Here is a 26,411-nt window from a genome sequence, read left to right as displayed (position 1 = left end):
GTGATTATGGTGAGAACTTTAACCCGGACGTGATGCCCGAAAGATGGCGGCAGACCGGATGTGATGTAGAAACATCAACAAAATTGGAAATGTCAGCAGCAATTCAGGCAAACTCTACAGGAAATGAGCAAGGATGTTAACAGCATCCATGCCCAAATTATGACAAATAGGCAGGCCAAATAAAATACACATTCAACCGGGAATAAACGGTAAATCACAATTAGACAGGGCCTAATAAAAGGCAACCCAAAATAAAGGGGCAAAGGTCAACCAAACGGTATTGGCGCCACCCGGTGGAATCCAAAGGAGTTGAACCATAAATTATGCCCTGGGTGTACCCTTTGGCTACCAGATCTGACATAATGCCCATGATAAGGATTCAAAAAGATTTTGTTCACAAATAAACATTCAATATATTGTCTACCAATGTGGAACAAAACTTGAAAACAAGAAGTAATACATTTGAACAAATAGACATAAGAGGATAACATATTAACAGACCATTAAATTGACCAAAGAAGACAAAGAGTGCAATGCAGATCATCAATCGAAATTACAGAAATATATGATAGCCAATAATACAATTGGAAACTCACTAAACACCAAAAGAATGAGATAAACCAAGCCAGTCTTCTCAATATTTGAGGAACATGGCAAACTCGTTTTAGAGGAATGGCTTGCAGCTGATGGAATCATTTAAACCTGGATGGACAGTGGCCACCAGAGAATGAATCCATCCTGCCTCCATCTGAAATCCTATCAAAATCACCACCCCTGTCATGAGTCGGTAAGTATTCAAGTGCAAAAAATTTCATTTTAGAAACCTGGAAGGAATGATAGAGTCCCATATGACGACTGATGGGAGTCTCCATTCTATTCTTTTGAACAAGAGAAACATGATCTCTGATTTTGTGAAAAAATGGTCCTTTTGTTTTTCCTACATAAAATGCTTGACAATCACATACCATCCTTCCATTTGGCAGGACCAGTCTGGCAGAATTCATTAGGAATCTGTAGAATTCACATCTGCTGCATGGAGCAGTTCCCCTGCGATTTGACCTTCCCTGTCTGGGCATTAAGTGGCTATGAGCCAATTGATCCTTTAGGGATCTAGACTTTCTGTAAGTGATCTGAGGATATGGATTAACATACTTTGAGATCACATCCTCAGTGGCCAAGAGATGCCAATTCTTTTGAATTATATGACGAACCTTATCATGTTTTTCAGCAAATCTTGTGATTAAATGTGCATTTTGTTCCTCTTTAGAAGTTTTCTGAGCATGTATTAATTCCAACCTGTTCCTCGACTGGGCTCTATGATAAGCTTTCTTTAGGCAAGAGCGACTTTAGCCCCTGTCCGTCAGACGGGACCTTAGGGCTCCAGCCTCAAATTCAAAATCCTCCTCACAGCTACAATTTCTTCGTAATCTGAGGTACTGACTACATGGAATATTTTGAACTAGTGGTCTTGGATGGGAACTTGCTGCATGCAATATGGTATTGCCGGCAGATGGTTTTATAAATAAAGAAGACCCTATCGTACCATCAGAGTTTATGAAGATCGAGATATCAAGGAAATTTATCAACTTTTGATTATGTGTCATGGTATATTTTAAATTGTACCGATTGTTTTCCAATTTAGCCATAAAGAGGAGAAGCTGACCCCTGGTGCCAGTCCAAATGATGAAAATGTCATCAATAAACCGACGCCAAATAAGTAAATTTTCAAAGAAATCTTGAAATTCATCAGAAGAGAAAATTTCTCGTTCTTACCCCCCCAGATACAGATTGGAGTACGATGATTTAGTCCCCATCGCCACACCCTGTACCTGGAGGTAGTAGTGGTCAAAAATAAAAATATTGTTAGTCAAGACAAAAAGAAGCAGGATGGAAACAAATTCATTATATGGATTAGCCCTAGGGCCTCACTCAGATATGAAACCCTCCACAACTCCCATCCCCAATTTATGAGGAATGGAGTTGTAGAGGGCCTCAAAATATAGCTCAATAGCCACCAGCCAGGAACAATCAGGAACACAGATACTGTCCAAGAATTTATAAGAGATCAGCAGTATCATGAATGTAGGAACTCAAAGATTTGACATAAGGGCGTAAATAGTCATCTTATAATTTTCTAGCAGGTTCAGTTAAACAGACTTATACAATGGGACAGCCTGGAGGAAATTTGGCATTTTTGTTTATCTTGGGTAAAGCATATAATGTAGGGAGTCTAGAAGTATTTACAGTCAAAAATTCTAGGGTCCTCTGATCAATCAGGCCCTTGTTGAAGGCCCAAGTGATTAGAATATGATATTTAGTTTCAGCATAGTTTACCTGTGCTAAAGGTATAGGCCTATAACAGGAGATCCATAACCATAGTTTTATATTGATCGAGATTCATTACCACAATGTTTCCTCCTTTATCAGAAGGTTTGATTATTATCTGATCATTTTGTTTTAGGGAGGTTTAAGCCTTCCATTGAGAAGGAGTAAGATTGGATTCCCTGTTGAACCGTTTCCATTTGGTAGTTTGAACTTCTTTAGTTAACTGTTGGGTAAAAGCCCAGATAATGGGATTGCCATGAAGAAGGGGAAAAGATCTTGATTTAGGTTTATACTGACAAGGTGGCAGAAAGGATCGCTCAGACAGTGTATCTACAGATGGATTCAAAAAGGGCTCCTCTAGTGGTTCATCAAAAGGATTGCTCTCCTCCCATAGTTCTATAAGATCATTCAGGGACTTGATCTTATTAATTGTTTTTTTTCTCCAAAAGTCATCAGGGGCAATTCCAGAAGGAGGGCCCCTGGCATCTTTATCAAAAATAATTTTAAACAGGAGTTTTATTGCAAACAAATTCACGTCCTTTATAACCTTGAATGCGTCAACCTCCTGATCAGGACAGAACGTCAAGCCCAAACCAAGAACTTGAGTCTGATCCACTGATAAAGGAAATTAAGATAAATTAATTACTTGGAAGCTGTTTTGCTTGCTGTTTTTGCAATCGGTGTGTTGAGGATCTTTTTTAGATCGGGAGTGAGTTGTAGTGAAAAGATGGGTGCCGTGCGAAGATCACCCCAGATTGGGGATAACAGGTAAGTTCCCCGAAACAGTGCTAGAAATGGTAGGGGTGAGCTTCGTGTTCGAGTCGAACATACGTTCGACTCGAACATCGGCTGTTCGCCCGTTCGGCGAATTCCGAATGTTATGCCAGCAGCGAGGAGAGCCATGATTGGCCACAGGCAGGATGCCTGTGGCCAATCATAGCTCAGGCTGTGTAGTACACGCCCCACACCAGTGCGGTGGCCTTGTGTAGTGTGTTGGCGTCTGAAGCAGTTAGTGGGTGTTCTGTGTACCTTCAACACAGTATACACCGATCGTTATCGCTCGATTTTCGATCTTGCTCTTCTGTAGTGGTTGTTGTCTGCGTGCCCTAACCGCAGTATACACCGCTATATTCACCTCACCTATATAGCTAGTGATCTATCTTTTATAATAGAGCTTGCAGTCAGTAGTGTTAGGAGCTTGTGCGTGCTGTCTGCGTGCTCTGTACCCAGTACACACCGCTATATCCACCTACATAGCTCTTCTCTATTTGAGCCATCTGCCATCTGCAGAAGTTATTGGAAGTTGTGTGTGCCTCCAGCACAGCACAGTATACATCTGTATATACCCCTTTATCCCTGGTGTTCTATAATAAAGGCATCTGCAGGAGTTAGTGGGTGTTTTGTGCCTCCAGCACAATATACACCTGTATCTACCCTTTATTGCTGTTCTCTAATAGAGCCATCTGCAGGGCTTAGTGGGTGTTGTGTGACTCCATTACAGTATACCCCTTTATCTCTGGTGTTCTATAATAAAGGCATCTGCAGCAGTTAGTGGGTGTTTTGTGCCTCCAGCACAATATACACCTGTATCTACCCTTTATTGCTGTTCTTTAATAGAGCCATCTGCAGGGCTTAGTGGATGTTGTGTGACTCCATTACAGTATACCCCTTTATCTCTGGTGTTCTATAATAAAGGCATCTGCAGGAGTTAGTGGGTGTTTTGTGCCTCCAGCACAATATACACCTGTATCTACCCTTTATTGCTGTTCTCTAATAGAGCCATCTGCAGGGCTTAGTGGATGTTGTGTGACTCCATTACAGTATACCCCTTTATCTCTGGTGTTCTATAATAAAGGCATCTGCAGGAGTTAGTGGGTGTTGTGTGCCTCCAGCACAATATACACCTGTATCTACCCTTTATTGCTGTTCTCTAATAGAGCCATCTGCAGGGCTTAGTGGGTGTTGTGTGACTCCATTACAGTATACCCCTTTATCTCTGGTGTTCTATAATAAAGGCATCTGCAGGAGTTAGTGGGTGTTGTGTGCCTCCAGCACAATATACACTACCCAACTGCTGTTTTACCCAACTCCCTTCAGGCCATTACCATGTCTGGACGGCCAGCAAGGAGAGGCAGACAGGCGCGAGCCGATAAAAGAGGGCAAGCATGCTCTGTGTCTAGAGACAACAGTGCTGGTCGTGGACACGGTGCATTGTCATCAGCACGTGGCCATGGGACACGCTTGTCCTTCTTTTCGGCAGCTGGACATGTTGAACCGCAACATGCCAACGACTTGGTAGAGTGGATGACCAAGCCCTCTTCATCCTCCTCATCCTCTCTCACCCAGTCTCAGGGTACTAGCAAAGCAACTGCCAACGCATCGTCTTCCCTCGTCTCAATGTCATCATCAGTGACTCCTTCCCTAGACCCACCACGTCCTCCTGAGGAGTCTCCTGAACTCTTTGAGCACAGTGTTAGGTACATGCTCCAGGAGGATGCCCAGTGTTTTGTAGGCTCTGATGATGACACTCAGCTAGAGGAAGGCAGTAGCGTGAATGCAGAGAGAGGGGATGCTCAAGAATGACAGCAATCTGGCAGTCATGTTCCACAAGCTGCAGCATATTGCCAGGTTTTCTACAGCGATGAAGAGGGAGGGGATGATGAGGGCACTGACTCCACCTGGGTGCCTGGTAGGAGAGAGGAGGAGGAGGAGGCACATGTCCAACGAGTCAGGATGCCCTCTGGGGGGCAGCTTAGGGGCAGCACACCGACTGAATCACACCGCAAAGCTCCGCCTATGCAGGGCGCTGCCTCTGCGCGTTATTCTAAAAGTTCTTTGGTGTGGGCCTTTTTTGAGACGAGTGCATCAGATCGCACCGCTGCTATTTGCAACATATGTCTCAAGCGTATCTCGCGTGGCCAAAACATCAGCCGCTTGGGCACCACATGCTTGACCAGACATATGTTGACCTGCCATGCAGCTCGTTGGCAAGCGTACCTCAAAGAGCCACACCAAAGAACAAAGTGGACCTCTCCTTGCTCCTCATCAGCTGGCTTCTCCAACCCCACTAGACCTTCAGTCCTCTCTGAAACCTGCTCTGAGAGGAATGAAGGTGTAGAATTAGGTGTGTCACAGCCAAGTGCTTCCGGGCACTCTGCTAGCAGTACACCCACGTCCGATTATAGCAGGCAAATGTCCCTGCCCCAGCTGCTGGACCGGCGAAAGAAGTTCACTCCCAGCCATCCACATGCCCAGCGGTTGAATGCTAGCTTGGCTAAATTGCTAGCACTTCAACTGCTGCGTTTTCAGTTGGTAGACTCGGCCCCCTTCCGTGAGTTTGTACAATGTGCGGTTCCTCAGTGGCAGGTCCCCAAACGCCACTTTTTCTCACGGAAGGCGATTCCGGCTCTCTACCGGCATGTGCAAGGCAATGTCCTTGCCTCGCTGGACAGGGTGGTCAGCGGTAAGCTGCATATTACCACTGACTCATGGTCCAGCAGGCATGGACAGGGATGTTACCTGTCAGGGATGTTACCTGTCTAGGGTCACTCTTCTGGCAGCTGGGAAGGATGCAGGACAAGGTGCAGTAGTGTTGGAGGGTGTTCCGCCACCACGACTCCAAAATGCTACTATTGGTTGTGACACACCTCTCTCCTCCACCCCCTCCTCTTCTTCTTCCTCCATGGCCTCTTCCAGTGCTCTGTCCTCAGAACCAGCAGTGCTCCGTAGGCGTTCCAGGGGCTACGCAAGTACGCAGGCAAAACGATGCCATGCCGTGCTTGCGCTGGTTTGTTTGGGGGACAGAAGCCACACTGGGGCGGATGTTTTGTCAGCTCTGCAGGGGCAGGCCGAGAGGTGGTTGACGCCACACCAGCTTAAGCCAGGAATGGTGGTTTGCGACAATGGCACCAACCTCCTCTCCGCCCTCCGACAGGGACAACTGACCCATGTGCCCTGTGTAGCTCACGTCCTTAACCTGGTGGTGCAGCGGTTCTTGGGCAGGTACCCAGGCTTACAGGATGTCCTGAAGCAGGCCAGGAAAGTCTGTGTGCATTTCCGCCAATCATTTAATGCCTGTGCTCGGCTGGCTGAGCTCCAAAAGGAGTTGAACCTGCCCAAGAACCGCCTTATATGTGACATGCCCACCAGGTGGAACTCAACGTTGGCCATGCTGCAGCTGCTGCACATGCAGCAGAGGGCCATCAATGAGTACCTGTGCGACTACGGCACCAGGACAGGGTCAGGGGAGCTCGGTTTTTTCTCACCACACCAGTGGGGCATGATCAGGGATGCATGCACTGTCCTGTCACCGTTTGAGGAGGCCACAAGAATGGTGAGCAGTGACAGTAAATGCATCAGTGACACTGTACCTCTTGTCCACCTCTTGGAGCATACGCTGCATGGAATAATGGACAGGGCACTTGAGGCAGAACAGAGGCAGGAAGAGGAGGACTTCCTTGCCTCTCAAGGCCCCCTTTATCCAGACAGTGTTCCTGCTGTGCCACCCATCACACAGGAAGAGGATGAGGAGGAGGAAGAGGAGGAGGAGGATGATTGTGTCAGCATGGAGGTGGAGGCTGGCACTCAGCAGCAGCAGTCTTGTAGGGATGATTTACAGTCCCAAGAAACACGTGGACTTGTACGTGGCTGGGAGGAGGTAGCTGCGGATCATGTTGTCCTTAGTGACCCAGAGGACTCCGGACCGAATGCCTCAACTAACCTACGCTGCATGGCCTCCCTGATCCTACAAAGCCTGTGGAAGGATCCTCGTATTCTTTGGATCAAGGAGAGGGACCATTACTGGCTGGCCACTCTCCTTGATCCACGGTACAAGGGTAAGGTTGCCGACCTTATCTTGCCATCGCAGAGGGAGCAGAGGATGAGACATCTCCGGGAGGCCTTGCAGAAAGGTCTGTGCAATGCGTTCCCAGAGACTGGGAGGTTACAAAACTCCTGGTCCTGGACAAGGTGTTGCTGAGGCATCGGTCAGAAGGAGCAGTGGAGAAGGTGGCCGTCTGACTGATGCTTTCAGACAATTTTTTAGTCCGCAGCCCCAAGGTATGATCGGTTCCAGCAACCATCACCAGCGTCTGATTTACAGTGCAGGAATACCTAGGGGCAAGGTCAGACTTGGACACCTTTCCCACCGAAAATCCTCTGGCTTACTGGGTCTTGAGGATGGATCACTGGCCAGAGCTTGCACAGTATGCAATTGAGCTACTGGCCTGTCCTGCATCCAGCGTTCTTTCATGACGCACCTTCAGTGCTGCTGGTGGCTTTGTTACCGATCACAGGGTGCGCCTGTCCACCGAATCAGTTGATCGATTGACCTTCATCAAGATGAATCAGTCTTGGATCACCCACAGCTACCAAGCACCTGAAGCTGATGTAACCGAATAATTTTTTTTTGAAATATCACATCCCTTCAAGACTGCCTATGCTGATGCTGAGTAAATGTCCTGTTATGTTGATTGTCTATCCTCTTCCTCCTCCGCTGATATGTTGGAAGAACATTTCTGGTTCTGGGTGATGCCATCAGCCCAATTTTTCTGCCCCTGTTTAACAGGGGCGTTTAATTACAAGTTTTGATGCAATGCTTTGCAGCAGGGCTAATTCCTGCAATAAAACTAGAGTATATGGGAGAGGTTGCAGTGTGGTGGCACCAGCACCAGTGCCTAAGGCCCAATTTTTCTGCCCCTGTTTAACAGGGGCGTTTAAGTACAAGTTTTGATGCAATGCTTTGCAGCAGGGCTAATTCCTGCAATAAAACTAGAGTATATGGGAGAGGTTGCAGTTTGGTGGCACCAGCACCAGTGCCTAAGGCCCAATTTTTCTGCCCCTGTTTAACAGGGGCGTTTAAGTACAATTTTTGATGCAATGCTTTGCAGCAGGGCTAATTCCTGCAATAAAACTAGAGTATATGGGAGAGGTTGCAGTGTGGTGGCACCAGCACCAGTGCCTAAGGCCCAATTTTTCTGCCCCTGTTTAACAGGGGCGTTTAAGTACAATTTTTGATGCAATGCTTTGCAGCAGGGCTAATTCCTGCAATAAAACTAGAGTATATGGGAGAGGTTGCAGTGTGGTGGCACCAGCACCAGTGCCTAAGGCTCAATTTTTCTGCCCCGTTTAACAGGGGCGTTTAATTACAATTTTTGATGCAATGCTTTGCAGCAGGGCTAATTCCTGCAATAAAACTAGAGTATATGGGAGAGGTTGCAGTGTGGTGGCACCAGCACCAGTGCCTAAGGCCCAATTTTTCTGCCCCTGTTTAACAGGGACATGTAATTACAATTCTTGATATAATATTTCACAGGAGGGCCCATTCCTGTGCCCACCCAGGGTAACTGTGAGGACTTATAGTGTTGTGGCACCAGCACCACAACCACCAAAGGTCAATTTTTCTACCACTGTTCAACAATGGCATGTAATTACAATTCTTGATATAATCGTTCACAGCAGGGCGCTCCAGCACCCACCAAGAGTCACTTTGAGGGCTTACAATGTTGTGGCAAAACCAACACCTTGTTCCGCCATTTCTGCAGAGCATATAGGGCAGGCCCCTACTTTCAAACATCCAACTTACAAACATCTCCTACTTGCAAACGGAAGGAGACAACAGCAAGTGAGATGAAAAAAGATGTACGACAAAACAAATTATACAGGGGTGATAACCCTTCCCTATGTTTTCCAAAAAGCTTAAAAATAGTTTTTTTGACTGGAGCTACACTTTAAAAATGTACCAGTTGAAAATTACAAACAGATTCAACTTAACACAACAAACCTACACAGTCCCTGTCTTGTTTGCACTGCCTGTATACTGCTGTTCTGAGTATATAGGGTCTGGGGGCCACACGCATTTCCTTTTTTTAATATGGGTACGGGGTTCCCCTTAATATGCGTACAAGACCCAAAGGGGCTGGTAATGGGCAGGGAGGGCTACCCATGCCATTTTTCTCAATGTTTTTCAACCATATTGCAGGAACCAGATATAACATTAAAACCGCAAGCAGTTTTAAATGATGTTATTTCCGTTTAATGTCATTTTGTGCAGGGACTGTTCTAAACATGGGAAACACGTGGCACTTCACAGGCATACTACAGACACCCCCCAGGCACCATATTTAAAGGAATATTTCACTTTTTTTCACTTTAATCGTCATTAAAATCAGTGCTCCCGCCAAAACGGCCATTTTTAAAAACATTTTAGGCATTGACCCATGTCCCCTGGGGCAGGAGCCAGGTCCCCAAACCCTTTTTAGGACAGTATCTTGCATATTAGCAGTTAAAATTAGCACTTTTAATTTTGAATGTTCGAGTCCCATAGACTTCAATGGGGTTCTAAAGTTCGTACGAATTTGGGGTCCGTTCGAAAGTTCTGGTGTGAACCGAACCGTGGGGTGTTCGGCTCATCCCTAAGAAATGGTTTGGCTTACCTTGGATGCAGCCTTGTGCCCTCCATCACAGCTAACAATGGACTCTTACCAGATAAAATAAATCCCTATGACAGAGATTAAGCAAGGATGATGGCAACAAGCCTCCAGATATTTGACAATGATCACAGCAAACTGCCAACTTTAAACCCATAGCATGTCAGGCTGGACAGCATCCACATTTATAGAAAGGAACAGAGGCCACACATAATGTAAAACCGCTATGCTAACTTTTATTAGATCAAACAGCAGCATGTAAAATCATGTAATAATGCCTCTCCAGCATCACTTGGCGGGTGTAATGACATTGCCGGTTTTTTTTTGGTTGTGACATCTAGTATTTGGATATTTGCTGGGTGCAGCTCTGAACACACTTTTGCACACTAAGAGCAAAATAATTTTTTTTTTTATTTAATCTCACTACTGAAATCACCGCATTGTCAGTTTTGGACAGTCTAAAATGATGTAGCCTACATTAGCAAAATAAAAAATAAAAAATAAATAAATGTACACTTTCATTTGAATTTGGATTTGCTGCAACATTTTTTTTTTGACCTGGGGATGGCTAGTTGGGTTATCTATAGAGACAGGGAACAGGGCCGCTGATAGAAATCATTGGGCCCCCTACAGCCCACCTGACGGGGCCCCCTTTAGCCCCACCCCTGGTCCCTCCTTCAGCCCCACCCCTGGTCCTGCCCCTGGTCCCTCCTTCAGCCCCAGCCCTGGCTGCTTCCCAGTGAGTTAGGACACACAGGGGTCTCAATATAAGGAGTTAAATCTCCCCCATCCACATGACATGACAGGGGGTCGCCCATTATGAGTACACTGTTCGCAGGACACACAGGGGGCCCCCCATTATATGAAGTACAGTACACCTCTTCATACATTTTCTATCACTGTACACCTATTCACACATGTGCTGTCACTGTACACCTCTGCACACATGTTCTATCACTGTACACCTCTTCACACATGTTCTATCACTGTACACCTCTTCACACATGTTCTATCACTGTACACCTCTTCACACATGTTCTATCACTGTACACCTCTGCACACATGTTCTATCACTGTACACCTCTTCATACATGTTCTATCACTGTACACCTCTTCACACATGTTCTATCACTGTACACCTCTTCATACATGTTCTATCACTGTACACCTATTCACACATGTGCTGTCACTGTACACCTCTGCACACATGTTCTATCACTGTATACCTTATCATACATGTTCTATCACTGTACACCTCTGCACACATCTTCTGTCACTGTACACCTCTTCACATATGTTCTATCACTGTACACCTCTTCATACATGTTCTATCACTGTACACCTCTTCATACATGTTCTATCACTGTATACCTTATTATACATGTTCTATCACTGTACACCTCTTCACACATGTTCTATCACTGTACACCTCTTCATACATGTTCTATCACTGTACACCTATTCACACATGTGCTGTCACTGTACACCTCTTCATACATGTTCTATCACTGTACACCTATTCACACATGTGCTGTCACTGTACACCTCTGCACACATGTTCTATCACTGTACACCTATTCACACATGTGCTGTCACTGTACACCTCTGCACACATGTTCTATCACTGTACACCTCTTCACACATGTTCTGTCACTGTACACCTCTTCACACATGTTCTATCACTGTACCCCTCTGCACACATCTTCTGTCACTGTACACCTCTTCACACATGTTCTATCACTGTACACCTCTTCACATATGTTCTATCACTGTACACCTCTTCATACATGTTCTATCACTGTACACCTCTTCATACATGTTCTATCACTGTATACCTTATCATACATGTTCTATCACTGTACACCTCTTCACACATGTTCTATCACTGTACACCTCTTCACACATGTTCTATCACTGTACACCTCTTCATACATGTTCTATCACTGTACACCTATTCACACATGTGCTGTCACTGTACACCTCTGCACACATGTTCTATCACTGTACACCTATTCACACATGTGCTGTCACTGTACACCTCTGCACACATGTTCTATCACTGTACACCTATTCACACATGTGCTGTCACTGTACACCTCTGCACACATGTTCTATCACTGTACACCTCTTCACACATGTTCTGTCACTGTACACCTCTTCACACATGTTCTATCACTGTACACCTCTGCACACATCTTCTGTCACTGTACACCTCTTCACATATGTTCTATCACTGTACACCTCTTCATACATGTTCTATCACTGTACACCTCTTCATACATGTTCTATCACTGTACACCTCTTCATACATGTTCTATCACTGTATACCTTATCATACATGTTCTATCACTGTACACCTCTTCACACATGTTCTATCACTGTACACCTCTTCACACATGTTCTATCACTGTACACCTCTTCACACATGTTCTATCACTGTACACCTCTTTATACATGTTCTATCACTGTACACCTATTCACACATGTGCTGTCACTGTACACCTCTTCACACATGTTCTGTCACTGTACACCTATTCACACATGTGCTGTCACTGTACACCTCTGCACACATGTTCTATCACTGTACACCTCTGCACACATGTTCTATCACTGTACACCTCTGCACACATCTTCTGTCACTGTACACCTCTTCACATATGTTCTATCACTGTACACCTCTTCACATATGTTCTATCACTGTACACCTCTTCATACATGTTCTATCACTGTACACCTCTTCATACATGTTCTATCACTGTACACCTTATCATACATGTTCTATCACTGTATACCTTATCATACATGTTCTATCACTGTATACCTTATCATACATGTTCTATCACTGTACACCTCTTCACACATGTTCTATCACTGTACACCTCTTCACACATGTTCTATCACTGTACACCTCTTCATACATGTTCTATCACTGTACACCTTATCATACATGTTCTATCACTGTATACCTTATCATACATGTTCTATCACTGTACACCTCTTCACACATGTTCTATCACTGTACACCTCTTCACACATGTTCTATCATTGTACACCTCTGCACACATGTTCTGTCACTGTACACGTGTTCCATTGCTTTCCCCTCATGTACATATGTGTCATCGCTACACATGTGTTCCCTCAGTGCACCCCTCTGCCCACATGTTCCATCACAGTACACCATTGATGGTAAACAGGGTTGAGTGTACAGCTATAACAAGTGAGGCCACTGGCTCTTACCACTCTTGCTTCAGCAGACATTTAAATCTCCAGGCTGCACATTGTATTTCCTGCACAGACTGGAGGTCAGGAGGAGGCGGTGCAGCTCTGAATGACAGAGCAGCAAACCAATTGCTTTGACATCCTGCTGGGAGGCAAAAATCTGTAGATAGCAGTGTAGGAGAGGCTTCCATGGTGCTGTTCTCCTCACTGACACAAGGGACATGAGCAGAGATGTGAGTGGAATGTGAGCAAGTCACACATGCAGGCTACCTGCCGTCGGTGCTGTTAAACTGAAGTCAACCCCTGCCTTGAGTTTACTCACTGTCTGGAAAGTGTTCTCCTCCTCCTCTCCAGCCTCTGAGTGGCGCCTGCCGCTCCTCACCTCTCCGATGGTCAGACTCATCTCGTGCTGGCTGGAGAAATATATATATTTTTTTCTATCATTCTCTGCTTAGATTGCCCGGGCCCCCCCTGCTGGCTGGGCCCGGTACAACAGGGCCAATTGTACTGGCTTATCAGCGGCCCTGACAGGGAATATCACCAGCATCAAAAAATGGACTGCCATTGGCTGGCAGCTGGAGTGACATCAGTCATTCAGAAACAGTGGACTGAGGAGGGCAGATAGCTCACTGACAGGGGAGAAATCCGGAGTATAATAATTTACAGATTTCTCCATAAAGAGGACCTGCCACAGCCCATGCTATTACAAGGGATGTTGTTCGTTCTTTGTTAGAGCAATATTGTTGATAAATAATAAATAAATAAAGTTACAGTGTAAAAATATACATTTAAATAAAATAAATAATAAAATAAAATAATGTATAAAGTGCACCTACTGTACCCTTGTGCTGACGCACAAATGAGAGCGCACACGTAGGTCCCTCGCACACATGTAAATGGTGATCGCACCACACATGTGAGGTATCACCATGAGCGTCAGAGCGCGAGCAACAATTATAGTGCCAAACTCCTTGTGTAACTGTAAAATGATAACCTGTAAAGGCTTTTTAAAATGGCGCCAATGGAAAATGTAATGTACTATAGTTTGTCGCCATTTTACGGGTGTGCACAATTTTAAAGCTTGACATATTTGGTATGTATTTAATCAGAATTATATTGTGTTTGTGTGCCCTAAAATTCAATAAAGTGTATTTTTTCCAAAAGATTTGTGTTTGGAAAAAACGCTGTGCAAATATTGTGCAACATAAAGAAATTGCAACTCCCATCATTTTATTCTCTCAGGATTCTGCTGAAAAAATATATATAATGTTTAGGGTTTTTTTTTTAGGGTTCTAAGAAATTTTCTGGCGAAAAAATTCAGATTTTTACATGCATGAGAGAAATGTCAGAATTGGCCCGGTAGGCAAGTGGTTAAAAAAGAATTTTGTACACTGAATCAATAGACTCACTAGCAATCCAAATGTGGATGAATTAAAGTGGATGTAAACCCTCACATATACCCAGTGAAATGAATAGCCTCAGATGATACACAGATGATACACAGAGATTAAATAAATCTCCCTACATAAGTTTTACATCTGCTGTCTTCATCTTTATATATTGTTTAGAAAGTTCAAATCGTGTTGGGAGATTTTCTCTTCCTGTTCAACCCTGCAATTATGCCTGGGCATAAAGCCAAGACAGTTGATTGGAGGAAAGGCAAACATCCCCTCTCCTCATAGGTAGAGACTTTCAGCTCTGTTTGTTGAATCGTTCAGGGCTCTGCTAATCTTTTTATAGCATCCTCCACAACACAAAATTCAGGTGGCTTTTATCATATGTGACAGACAATTTGTTCACTGCAGATATATATGCCCAGCTCAAATTTCATGAATCAGGTTTACATCCACTTATTATTTTTTAAAAGAGCAAGAGGCTAATGATCTCTTAGCCCTTGTACAAACGGTCGGACATTCCGACAACAAAATCCGTCAGACTCTGTCCAAAACTGATGTTGCATACACACGGTCAGGCAAAGTTGTCAGAAAATCCGATCATACGTAATGTGATGATATTATTTCGTTACGACGGGACTACGTTCAGGCTGGTAGCCAATAGCTTTGGTCTAGGAATTTGATCTGAGCATGCGTGGCACTTTGTCCGATCGGAATTCTCTACACACAATCGGACAAAGTCCGATCGGATCATGTTGTCGGAAAGTTTTATAGCCCAGCTCTAAAACTTTGTTCGTCGGATATTCCGATGGAAACAGTCCGATGGAGCCCACCCACAGTCGGATTATCCGACAACACGGTCCGATCGGACATTTTCCGTCGGAATGTCCGACCGTGTGTACAAGGGCTAAAACTTTGTCCGTCGGATATTCCGATGGAAACAGTCCGATGGAGCCCACACACAGTCGGATTATCTGACAACACAGTCCATTCAGACATTTTCCGTGGGAATGTCCGACCGTGTGTACAAGGGTTTAGACAAGATAGAAAGGCCAGAAACCTGAGTGCCAAATTCTGATCCAGAACCCTGACCTTTTCCCACCCTACCAGCCTTACCCCACACACCTGAAAATCGTCAGGTGCTTCTCTTCCGGTGACACACACTAGTCCAAATGTCTGTATCTATAACAATGAATCTGAGTTACATACTCTCAAACGTGGCAGTAAACATTCGGGCGAATTAAAAAAAACATTTCTGGATATTTGCTCAACATGTACATGATGGCAAAGTATTACTTGACAAATGCTGAGACACCAAAGGATGTTTCCAATAGCAATGACTGGATCTCTTCTCTAAAGCCTTGTACACACGATCAGACTTTGTGATGGGAAATGTGTGATGACAGGCTGTTGGCGGAAAATCCGAACGTGTGTATGCTCCATCGGACAATTGTTGTCAGATTTTCCACAGACAAATGTTGAATAGTAGGTTTTCAAATTTTCCGCGAACAAATGTCTGTTGTCAGATTTTCCGAGCGTGTTTACACAAGTCCGTCGGACAAAAGTCCAAAGTACAAACAGGCATGTCAGAAGCAAGGACGAGCCAGAAGTGGTCGGTCTTGTAAACTAGCGTTCAGAATGGATAATTAACATTTGTGATGTGGCAAATTATGAAATCTCAAAATGCAGCGCACATTCTCTTCTTCTTTAATGGAATAATAATGAAGCTGCTTTGCTGGTGATACTAATGGAGTTATTGAAAACAAATTATCAAAGGCTTTTTTTCTAGTGATATCAAGAATATTATTATTATGCTTGTTATTTTTTTTATTTGGTCACGTTACCACAACACCATTATCCCATAGTTTTTAAAATCAAAGATACAACTATGTTGGTGTCCCTTGTCAATTTTACTTTGTATTTTTTAAAAAGTAACTGTCTACTCCCAAACTGTCATTTGAAGTAAAACATATATGTTGTACACTGTATTTCAATTATAAGCCAATAAAATATTTTGAAAGTGAAGGAAAACATATAGCCAAGTATTATTCTACATAATTAAAAAAAAAAAAAAGAAAAAAAAATTAGGCACGTTATCTGCCAATAGAACTTAACCAAAAAGTGCATTCTATGCATTAAAAAATATAGAAAATATACCAAATCAAATCATTATTTAACCAAAAAAATAATGTCAAAGCAATAACTCCAAGGCCAATAATAAATAACACGTTATCTCCCCCAATTCCGCAACATGGCTGGTTGACAAACGGCCGTTCAGAAACAAACTGAAAAGTGCGAAAGGAAAAAAGCGAATCAACACTCACCAAACTTCTGCTAACACAAAATTAGCAGAAGTAGCCCAAAGGGTGGTGTTAAAGAGCTGAAAAACATTGTGGTATGTCACTACGTTTGTATTTGTTGGCCAACAATTCCTTGCCGTTTGTATGCAAGACAAGTTTAGGCCAACGTCCTTCGGACAAAAGTCCATGATTTTGTTGGCCAACAATCCGTTGTATCCGTGTGTACGAGGCTTTACTGTCTCAACCTTCTCCTCCTCCTCAACACCATCAGCAGAGTAGCCTTGTTGATCAAATTTGCAATAGGATCTATGGTAGACACAAAAGCAAGTCACCGTAGCTAGCACATCTCCAAGTTACCGTAGCTAGCACATCTCCCAAGGGGCAGTTAGCACTAAAATTGTGCTACATTACATTAACATATTTTTTAAAGAAATTATGTATTGTGTTCATTTGGGAGAGAAAAATGAGCAAGGGGAGTATGTGAGAAATGATGTTCTTCTAATCGCAGCATGCGTGGTAATGTGCATAAATGCACGCACAATTTGCACCATTAAGCATGGTTTTATTCTGGATAAAAACCAGATCTGGTGTATAGTGGGACTTTTTTTATTATGCCCATGTGCATGATACCTAAGTAAAATACTTGCAAGTGATCATATCTCCTGAATTAAAGCTAGGACAGCCTTTTTACATGGCCACAGATGTGTATACCGAAGGATTGATCTTGCTATTGCTCTGCATCTGCATCAGTAACAAAGATATTCCACTCAAACCTAAATGGAACATTGATCTATGTGGATACCAAAAACACAAGGTCCTCAATCCAGCTTATTTTGCCATGGCAATTGCAAGGAGATCAAAACTCATAAATATTTTCTGATTGCTGAAGCAATCTCCATTGCACCCCTGCCCAAAATGAAGAGTTTGCTGTGAATGCACCAGCTGACTTTGCCTAAACAATCTAATGTTTGTTGCAGAATCATCTTTTTTTGTTGTGGAGATGGGAAAAAATTGTGTTTAGGCAGCTACTGAATAGGGATGAGCCGAACACCCCCCGGTTCGGTTCGCACCAGAACTTTCGAACGGACCCCGCGTTCGTAACGAACGTTAGAACCCCATTGAAGTCTATGGGACTCGAACGTTCGAAATGGAAAGTGCTAACTTTAACGGCTGATATGCAAGATACTGTCCTAAAAAGGGTTTGGGGAACTGACTCCTGCCTCAGGGGACAAGGGTCAATGCAATAAAAAGTTTTAAAAGCGGCCATTTTGGCGGGAACACTGATTTTAATGACGATTAAAGTGAAAAAAAAAATGAAATATTCCTTTAAATATGGTGCCTGGGGGGTGTCTGTAGTATGCCTGTGAAGTGCCACGTGTTTCCCGTGTTTAGAACAGTCCCTGCACAAAATGACATTAAACGGAAATAACACCATTTAAAACTGCTTGCGGTTTTAATGTTATATCTGGTTCCTGCAATATGGTTGAAAATCATTCAGAAAAATGGCATGGGTAGCCCTCCCTGCCCATTACCAGCCTATTTGGGTCTTGTACGCATATTAAGGGGAACCCCGTACCCATATTAAAAAAAGGAAATGTGTGTGGCCCCCAGGCCCTATATACTCAGAACAGCAGTATACAGGTGGTGCAAACAAGACAGGGACTGTGTAGGTTTGTTGTGTTAAGTTGAATCTGTTTGTAATTTTCAACTGGTACATTTTTAAAGTGTAGCTCCAGTCAAAAAAACTATTTTTAAGCTTTTTGGAAAACATAGGGAAGGGTTATCACCCCTGTATAATTTGTTTTGTCGTACATCTTTTTTCATCTCACTTGCTGTTGTCTCCTTCCGTTTGCAAGTAGGAGATGTTTGTAAATTGGATGTTTGAAAGTAGGGGCCTGCCATATATGCTCTGCAGAAATGGCGGAACAAGGTGTTGGTTTTGCCACAACATTGTAAGCCCTCAAAGTGACTCTTGGTGGGCGCTGGAGCGCCCTGCTGTGAACGATTATATCAAGAATTGTAATTACATGCCATTGTTGAACAGTGGTAGAAAAATTGACCTTTGGTGGTTGTGGTGATGGTGCCACAACACTATAAGTCCTCACCGTTACTCTGGGTGGGCACAGGAAGGGGCCCTCCTGTGAAATATTATATCAAGAATTGTAATTACATGTCCCTGTTAAACAGGGGCAGAAAAATTGGGCCTTAGGCACTGGTGCCATCACACTGCAACCTCTGCCATATACTCTAGTTTTATTGCAGGAATTAGCCCTGCTGCAAAGCATTGCATCAAAAATTGTACTTAAACGCCCCTGTTAAACAGGGGCAGAAAAATTGGGCCTTAGGCACTGGTGCCATCACACTGCAACCTCTGCCATATACTGTAGTTTTATTGCAGGAATTAGCCCTGCTGCAAAGCATTGCATCAAAAATTGTACTTAAACGCCCCTGTTAAACAGGGGCAGAAAAATTGGGCCTTAGGCACTGGTGCCATCACACTGCAACCTCTGCCATATACTCTAGTTTTATTGCAGGAATTAGCCCTGCTGCAAAGCATTGCATCAAAAATTGTACTTAAACGCCCCTGTTAAACAGGGGCAGAAAAATTGGGCCTTAGGCACTGGTGCCATCACACTGCAACCTCTGCCATATACTGTAGTTTTATTGCAGGAATTAGCCCTGCTGCAAAGCATTGCATCAAAAATTGTACTTAAACGCCCCTGTTAAACAGGGGCAGAAAAATTGGGCCTTAGGCACTGGTGCCATCACACTGCAACCTCTGCCATATACTCTAGTTTTATTGCAGGAATTAGCCCTGCTGCAAAGCATTGCATCAAAAATTGTACTTAAACGCCCCTGTTAAACAGGGGCAGAAAAATTGGGCCTTAGGCACTGGTGCCATCACACTGCAACCTCTGCCATATACTCTAGTTTTATTGCAGGAATTAGCCCTGCTGCAAAGCATTGCATCAAAAATTGTACTTAAACGCCCCTGTTAAACAGGGGCAGAAAAATTGGGCCTTAGGCACTGGTGCCATCACACTGCAACCTCTGCCATATACTCTAGTTTTATTGCAGGAATTAGCCCTGCTGCAAAGCATTGCATCAAAAATTGTACTTAAACGCCCCTGTTAAACAGGGGCAGAAAAATTGGGCCCTAGGCACTGGTGCCATCACACTGCAACCTCTGCCATATACTGTAGTTTTATTGCAGGAATTAGCCCTGCTGCAAAGCATTGCATCAAAAATTGTACTTAAACGCCCCTGTTAAACAGGGGCAGAAAAATTGGGCTGCTGGCATCACCCAGAACCAAAAATGTTCTTCCAACATATCAGCGGAGGAGGAAGAGGATAGACAATCAACATAACAGGACAGTCACTCAGCATCAGCATAGGCAGTCTTGAAGGGATGTGGTATTTCAAAAAAAATTATTCGGTTACATCAGCTTCAGGTGCTTGGTAGCTGTGGGTGATCCAAGACTGATTCATCTTGATGAAGGTCAGTCGATCAACTGATTCGGTGGACAGGCGCACCCTGTGATCGGTAACGAAGCCACCAGCAGCACTGAAGGTGCGTTCCGAAAGAACGCTGGATGCAGGACAGGCCAGTAGCTCAATTGCATACTGTGCAAGCTCTGGCCAGTGATCCATCCTCAAGACCCAGTAAGCCAGAGGATTTTCAGTGGGAAAGGTGTCCAAGTCTGACCTTGCCCCTAGGTATTCCTGCACCATGTAAATTAGACGCTGGCGATGGGTGCTGGAACCAATCATACCTTGGGGCTGCGGACTAAAAAATTGTCTGAAAGCATCAGTCAGACGGCCACCTTCTCCACCGCTCCTTCTGACTGATGCCTCAGCAACACGTTGTCCAGGACCAGGGGTTTGTGACCTCCCAGTCTCTGGGAACGCGTTGCACAGAGCTTTCTGCAAGGCCTCCCGGAGATGTCTCATCCTCTGCTCCCTCTGCGATGGCAAGATAAGGTCGGCAACCTTACCCTTGTACCGTGGATCAAGGAGAGTGGCCAGCCAGTAATGGTCCCTCTCCTTGATCCGAAGAATACGAGGATCCTTCCGCAGGCTTTGCAGGATCAGGGAGGCCATGCAGCGTAGGTTAGCTGAGGCATTCGGTCCGGAGTCCTCTGGGTCACTAAGGACAACATGATCCGCAGCTACCTCCTCCCAGCCACGTACAAGTCCACGTGTTTCTTGGGACTGTAAATCATCCCTATAAGACTGCTGCTGCTGCTGCTGATGCTGAGTGCCAGCCTCCACCTCCATGCTGACACAATCATCCTCCTCCTCCTCTTCCTCCTCCTCACCCTCTTCCTGTGTGATGGGTGGCACAGCAGGAACACTGTCTGGATAAAGGGGGCCTTGAGAGGCAAGGAAGTCCTCCTCTTCCTGCCTCTGTTCTGCCTCAAGTGCCCTGTCCATTATTCCACGCAGCGTATGCTCCAAGAGGTGAACAAGAGGTACATTGTCACTGATGCATGCACTGTCACTGCTCACCATCCTTGTGGCCTCCTCAAACGGTGACAGGACAGTGCATGCATCCCTGATCATGCCCCACTGGCGTGGTGAGAAAAAACCAAGCTCCCCTGACCCTGTCCTGGTGCCGTAGTCGCACAGGTACTCATTGATGGCCCTCTGCTGCGTGTGCAGCCGCTGCAGCATGGCCAATGTTGAGTTCCATCTGGTGGGCATGTCACATATAAGACGGTTCTTGGGCAGGTTCAACTCCTTTTGGAGCTCAGCCAGCCGAGCACAGGCATTAAATGATCGGCGGAAATGCACACAGACTCTCCTGGCCTGTTTCAGGACATCCTGTAAGCCGGGGTACCTGCCCAAGAACCGCTGCACCACCAGGTTAAGGACGTGAGCTACACAGGGCACATGGGTCAGTTGTCCCTGTCGGAGGGCGGAGAGGAGGTTGGTGCCATTGTCGCAAACCACCATTCCTGGCTTAAGCTGGCGTGGCGTCAACCACCTCTCGGCCTGCCCCTGCAGAGCTGACAAAACATCCGCCCCAGTGTGGCTCCTGTCCCCCAAACAAACCAGCGCAAGCACGGCATGGCATCGTTTTGCCTGCGTACTTGCGTAGCCCCTGCAACGCCTACGGAGCACCGCTGGTTCTGAGGACAGAGCACTGGAAGAGGCCATGGAGGAAGAAGAAGAGGAGGGGGTGGAGGAGAGAGGTGTGTCACAACCAATAGTAGCATTTTGGAGGCGTGGTGGCGGAACAACCTCCAACACTACTGCACCTTGTCCTGCATCCTTCCCAGCAGCCAGAAGAGTGACCCAATGGGCCGTGAAAGACAGGTAACGTCCCTGTCCATGCCTGCTGGACCATGAGTCAGCGGTAATATGCACCTTACCGCTGACCGCCCTGTCCAGCGAGGCAAGGACATTGCCTTCCACATGCCGGTAGAGAGCCGGAATCGCCTTCCGTGAGAAAAAGTGGCGTTTGGGGACCTGCCACTGAGGAACCGCACATTGTACAAACTCACGGAAGGGGGCCGAGTCTACCAACTGAAAAGGCAGCAGTTGAAGTGCTAGCAATTTAGCCAAGCTAGCATTCAACCGCTGGGCATGTGGATGGCTGGGAGTAAATTTTTTCCGCCGGTCCAGCAGCTGGGGCAGGGACATTTGCCTGCTATAATCGGACGTGGATGTACCACTAGCAGAGTTCCCGGAAGCACTTGGCTGTGACACACCTAATTCTACACCTTCATTCCTCTCAGAGCAGGTTTCAGAGAGGACTGAAGGTCTAGTGGGGTTGGAGATGCCAGCTGATGAGGAGCAAGGAGAGGTCCGCTTTGTTCTTTGGTGTGGGTCTTTGAGGTATGCTTGCCAACGAGCTGCATGGCAGGTCAACATATGTCTGGTCAAGCATGTGGTGCCCAAGCGGCTGATGTTTTGGCCACGTGAGATACGCTTGAGACATATGTTGCAAATAGCAGCGGTGCGATCTGATGCACTCGTCTCAAAAAAGGCCCACACCAAAGAACTTTTAGAATAACGCGCAGAGGAAGCGCTCTGCGCAGGCGGAGCTCTGCAGTGTGATTCAGTCGGTGTGCTGCCCCTAAGCTGGCCCCCGGAGGGCATCCTGCCTCGTTGGACATGTGCCTCCTCCTCCTCCTCCTCCCTCCTTCCAGGCACCCACGTGGAGTCAGTGCCCTCATCATCCCCTCCCTCTTCATCGCTGTAGCAAACCTGGCAGTATGCTGCAGCTTGTGGAACATGACTGCCAGATTGCTGTGCTTCTTGAGCATCCTCTCTCTCTGCACTCACGCTACTGCCTTCCTCTAGCTGAGTGTCATCATCAGAGCCCACCAAACACTGGGCATGCTCCTGGAGCATGTACCCAACACTGTGCTCAAAGAGTTCAGGAGACTCCTCAGGAGGACGTGGTGGGTCTAGGGAAGGAGTCACTGATGATGACATTGAGAGGAGGGACGACGATGTGTTGGCAGCTGCTTTTCTACTACCCTGAGACTGGGTGAGAGAGGATGAGGAGGATGAAGAGGGCTTGGTCATCCACTCTACCAAGTCGTTGGCATGTTGCGGTTCAACATGTCCAGCTGCAGAAAAGAAGGACAAGCATGTCCCATGGCCACGTGCTGATGACAATGCACCGCGTCCACGACCAGCACTGTTGTCTCTAGACACAGAGCCTGCTTGCCCTCTTTTATCGGCTCGCGCCTGTCTGCCTCTCCTTGCTGGCCTTCCAGACATGGTAATGGCCTGAAGGGAGTTGGGTAAAACAGTAGTTGGGTAGTTTATATTGTGCTGGAGGCACACAACACCCACTAACTCCTGCAGATGCCTTTTTTATAGAACAGCAGAGTTAAAGGGGTATATACAGATGTATACTGTGCTGTGCTGGAAGCACACACAACTTCCAATAACTCCTGCAGATGACAATCGGGCCCAAATAGAGAACAGCTATGTAGGTGGATTATAGCGGTATGTACTGGGTACAGAGCACGCACACAGCACGCACTATCTCCTGAGTGACACTACTGACTGCAAGCTCTATTGTTAAAGATGGACCACTAGCTATATAGGTGAGGTGAATATCACGGTGTATACTGCGGTCAGGGCACGCAGACAATAACCAGAAAACAGCAGAGTTAAAGGGGTATATACAGATGTATACTGTGCTGTGCTGGAAGCACACACAACTTCCAATAACTCCTGCAGATGACAATCGGGCCCAAATAGAGAACAGCTATGTAGGTGGATTATAGCGGTATGTACTGGGTACAGAGCACGCACACAGCACGCACTATCTCCTGAGTGACACTACTGACTGCAAGCTCTATTGTTAAAGATGGACCACTAGCTATATAGGTGAGGTGAATATCACGGTGTATACTGCGGTCAGGGCACGCAGACAATAACCAGAAAACAGCAGAGTTAAAGGGGTATATACAGATGTATACTGTGCTGTGCTGGAAGCACACACAACTTCCAATAACTCCTGCAGATGACAATCGGGCCCAAATAGAGAACAGCTATGTAGGTGGATTATAGCGGTATGTACTGGGTACAGAGCACGCACACAGCACGCACTATCTCCTGAGTGACACTACTGACTGCAAGCTCTATTGTTAAAGATGGACCACTAGCTATATAGGTGAGGTGAATATCACGGTGTATACTGCGGTCAGGGCACGCAGACAATAACCAGAAAACAGCAGAGTTAAAGGGGTATATACAGATGTATACTGTGCTGTGCTGGAAGCACACACAACTTCCAATAACTCCTGCAGATGACAATCGGGCCCAAATAGAGAACAGCTATGTAGGTGGATTATAGTGGTATGTACTGGGTACAGAGCACGCAGACAGCACGCACTATCTCCTGAGTGACACTACTGACTGCAAGCTCTATTGTTAAAGATGGACCACTAGCTATATAGGTGAGGTGAATATCACGGTGTATACTGCGGTCAGGGCACGCAGACAATAACCAGAAAACAGCAGAGTTAAAGGGGTATATACAGATGTATACTGTGCTGTGCTGGAAGCACACACAACTTCCAATAACTCCTGCAGATGACAATCGGGCCCAAATAGAGAACAGCTATGTAGGTGGATTTTAGCGGTATGTACTGGGTACAGAGCACGCAGACAGCACGCACTATCTCCTGAGTGACACTACTGACTGCAAGCTCTATTGTTAAAGATGGACCACTAGCTATGGAAAAAATATACCGCGCTAAGAAAAAAACATAAATACAAATAAACTATATGTGAAACAGGCTGCAGCAATGGATGTGATATAACACCCAACAGATATGCAAAAATAGAAAACTGCGCCAACTCGGTCAGGGCACGCAGACAATAACCAGAAAACAGCAGAGTTAAAGGGGTATATACAGATGTATACTGTGCTGTGCTGGAAGCACACACAACTTCCAATAACTCCTGCAGATGACAATCGGGCTCAAATAGAGAACAGCTATGTAGGTGTATATAGTGGTATGTACTGGGTACAGAGCACGCAGACAGCACGCACTAATACTACTGACTGCAAGCTCTATTATTAAAGCTAGATCACTAGCTATATAGGTGAGGTGAATATAGTGGTGTATACTGCGGTCAGGGCACAGACAGTAACCACTACACAAGAGCAAGATAGTAAATCAGCCAAAAACGATTGGTGTGTAACTGTGTTGAAGGTACACAGAACACCCACTGCTTCAGACGCCAACACACTACACGAGGCCGCCTTAATGGCGGCCTTATATAGTGTGGGGCGTGCACTACACAGCCTGAGCTATGATTGGCCACAGGCAGGATGCCTGTGGCCAACCATGGCTCTCCTCGCTGCTCGCGCTGCGATTGGCCAAGCATGCGGGTCACAGTGCATGCTTGGCCAATCGTGAGACAGCAATGCATTGCGCCATCGCAGTGCATTGTGGGCCACACGAATTTTGCCGCGAACGGCCCAAACGTTCGGAATTCGGCGAACGCACGAACGACCGATGTTGCGTTCGACTCGAACACGAAGCTCATCCCTACTACTGAATCACTTACTGTTTAGTGAATGGTTTATAAATAATTATATTTTTTTACATATTATTTTGTTAAGTCTTAAGGCTCGTACACACTATAAGAAAATCAGACAAATATTTTCAGCTGATGAACTTTTGTACGATTTTTGTAAAGTGTGTACACAACTTTCTACAGCCGATTCAGACCTTCTAAATGAAAATGTCGGAAGGGACAAGCTCCAAAATGTTTCTCGTACGGGAACAGAATGAACAATTTTCGTTTAATGTGTACTGTTTTTGTAAGATTTTCATACGAGAAAAATTGAAAATTAAAGACTTTGCATGATCAGGAACAATAAACAACAAAAAAAAGCCCTTGTCATACGATAATTTTTGTACGATTTTTCTTTCATAGGTTCCGATTTGCTGTGCAACAATGAGGAAAATCGAACGATCGTTCACCTGATTTTCTTATAGTGTATACCCCACTTTACTGAATGAAAAACAATAGGAAGCACATCAGAAATGGCAAGAATGTTCCACCGCAGCTAAACGCAGCCGCATGTAAATGCAAGTAATTGCTGCTAATCGCAATGTACAACTGCAAGTGATTGCTGTGCCTGGAGTCTTGGAATTTCAAAATAACAAAACATGCTTTTAACAGGTGCAGGACAGCCACCCATGTGAAAGAGGCCTTAATCAGGGATAGTAGGCCCAACTGGGGTATGCCTAACGTTTTGTTTG

The sequence above is a fragment of the Lithobates pipiens genome, unplaced genomic scaffold (assembly GCF_037356315.1).
Source record: "Lithobates pipiens isolate NorthernLeopardFrog02 unplaced genomic scaffold, aLitPip1_a1.2 Scaffold_27, whole genome shotgun sequence".
Classification (NCBI taxonomy): Eukaryota; Metazoa; Chordata; class Amphibia; order Anura; family Ranidae; genus Lithobates; species Lithobates pipiens.
This window is presented reverse-complemented; position numbering follows the sequence as displayed.